Source organism: Belonocnema kinseyi, chromosome 5 (genome assembly GCF_010883055.1).
Source record: "Belonocnema kinseyi isolate 2016_QV_RU_SX_M_011 chromosome 5, B_treatae_v1, whole genome shotgun sequence".
NCBI lineage: Eukaryota > Metazoa > Arthropoda > Insecta > Hymenoptera > Cynipidae > Belonocnema > Belonocnema kinseyi.
Window position 1 is genome coordinate 66,693,252 of NC_046661.1, and position 2,504 is coordinate 66,695,755.

Consider the following 2,504-nt stretch of genomic DNA (forward strand, 5'->3'; position numbering starts at 1 on the left):
ATCAATGTGAGTAATACAAAAAAATGGCATACTTGAAAACTGTTCCGCGGTATGCTGCCGCATAACGCCCGAGTGCAAGCGCGAGGACTCCCTCTACAACCGACTCTGTAACTCAAAGAATTTCAATTTGTCCATTTTCTTATTAGACATTTTTCATAGTAAAAAAGTCAAGCTTTCTTTTAAGACTATTTAAAAAAAATCGTAGATGCCTAAATTGCGAAAAAAGTTAAATAAACAATTGATTTATTGAAAAAATTGTTTAAACAATTTTTTTTGTTATAAATAATAAAATAGGATGAAAGCGTGTAAAAAGCACTTTGCAAAACCCTCATAAAAATTTTAAATCGTGTAATTAGGAAGGAAGTTACAGGCGTTTGAAACTACCCCTGCAGGTATTGGGGTTGAAAATTCAGCCCCCCCTCACTTGGGGAGGGTTGGTAATCCTGGTCTATAAGTTTGTGGATTAACTACTGTTGGATAGGCGAACATATTCCCAGAATTTAGAGACAATCGAAAAACATGACTTTTTGAGTTGGGGCAGTTGAGGAATAATGCCCCATATGATCGTTACAAAATGTTGGAAATACAATCCCATTAATGTATATCGCACATTATATGGTGAAATAGTGGAGAAATTTACAGTGACTCTTCAGAAAACAGCCAAAAAGTAGATCTTTTTCAAATTTTTGAAACTTTAAAGTCAAATAGAGAGGGTAAAAAATATTTTAACGGAATTATCGCTATACATCGCTATACATCGCTATAAATCAAAGAGGATTAAAATTGTACTAAATAGGACTTAAGAGAATCAAACAAGGCAGACGAGTCATAAGAAGATCTAAAAAAGAATTCATTTAGCACCATGGAGAATATAAAAAGGAATTGTGTTTCGACTCGGGTCTTAATCGAATTTTAAATTAGCACAGAGTTTTTGCAGTGTTAAAATTGGACTTAAAATTTTGTAGAGATTGTAAGAGGTATAAATGAGAACTTGAAAACTACTGCAAGAATTTTAAAGAAACTCAAAGAGGATAAAAATTGTACTAAATAAGACCTAAGAGAATCAAACAAGGATAACGAGTATTAAGGAGATCCAAAAAATAAACTATTCACCACCATGGAGAATATAAAAAGGACCTATATTTCGACTCGGGGAACTCCAAATTGCGATGTGCCAGTTCTCGAGTCAAGTCCACATCAACTTTCAAAACATGTAAACTTTTATTTGTGGAAGTTTCTAGAGTTTCAATCATCATGATATTATTAACAACTTCAGTTCGCAAGGAACCCACTGATTCCGATCGGGTTCCAGCCCCGGTGGTCAGTGCCGGTCCCATGGATTTTGGGGGGGGGGGGACCAAGCATACTTGGACAGGAGCTTCTGTGAGGAGCTTGGAGGTCCTTTGGACGTCACTGAGGAAGGAGCTAGCAGGGAGATATCCGTCAACAAGAAGGACATCTCAGAAATGGATGCCCAGCTTGGCGAGACATATGATCTCTTCGAACTGCTGCATGACTCCATTGAAGAAATGGTGGCTTTCAGCAGGGAGAAGAAGAATATGTGGCTCCCAATTAGGGACGGGCTGCAAAGAGCGGAGAGCCTCATAGTCCAACTTCGCGATCACACTGTGACGACCGAAGGTCTTCATAGGGATTTGATCGAGAACGTTGGACGAACGGCGAGAACGAGGGCCATGAGCCGAAAGTTAAGGAGCAAGAAGAGGACCAGCCAAAGTGGTACTGAAACAGACGAAGCCGTGGTGAATCAGACTCCCCGCGAAAGGAAGCGAGAGAGGGAGACCACTTTAAGTCCCATGGAGGCTGGACCCTCTAAGCAAAGGCGTAAGAAGCCGAGGACTGCAAACGCTTCAGTGCCAGCGACCTCGACTCCAAATAAGAACGAAGAAGAAGAGAAGCCTGCTTCCAGCAACATCAGGAATCAGAAAAAACCAAGGAGAAGAGCTCGAACCGAGGCGGTTCTTATCAAACCGGCCGAGGGTTTGAGCTATGCCGAGGTTCTCAAGGACCTCAACCGAAAGGTTAGCCCTGCCGCCCTTGGTATAAAAATCAAGGGTGTCAGGGAGACCAGAAACAGAGAGGTCCTTGTAGAGCTTGGGCTTACAGGCAAGGGCAGAGCTGAGCTGTCAGCGGCAATACGCGGAGCTCTAGGGGAGGGGGGTAACGTGCGTGAGCTCGTCCCCCGGGTGGAGGTCGAGGTCTTGGACCTCGATACCTCAACAGACGAAGAGGAGGTCGAAGCGGCCGTAAGAAGCCACTTCGGCAATAAGCATGTGGGCGAGGTTAAGGTCAGCCTCACGAAAAGAACCTTCAGAGGCAATCTGAGGGCTTTCGTGGAGCTGACAGAAGAGTTGGCGGAGACACTTGTACGCGCGGGACACCTCAAGGTGGGGTGGGTGTCCTGCCGCGTACATAAGAAAGTAGAGAGGGTGCGCTGCTACCGCAGCCTAGGCTACGGCCACATGGCAGCTGGCTGTGAGGGCCCT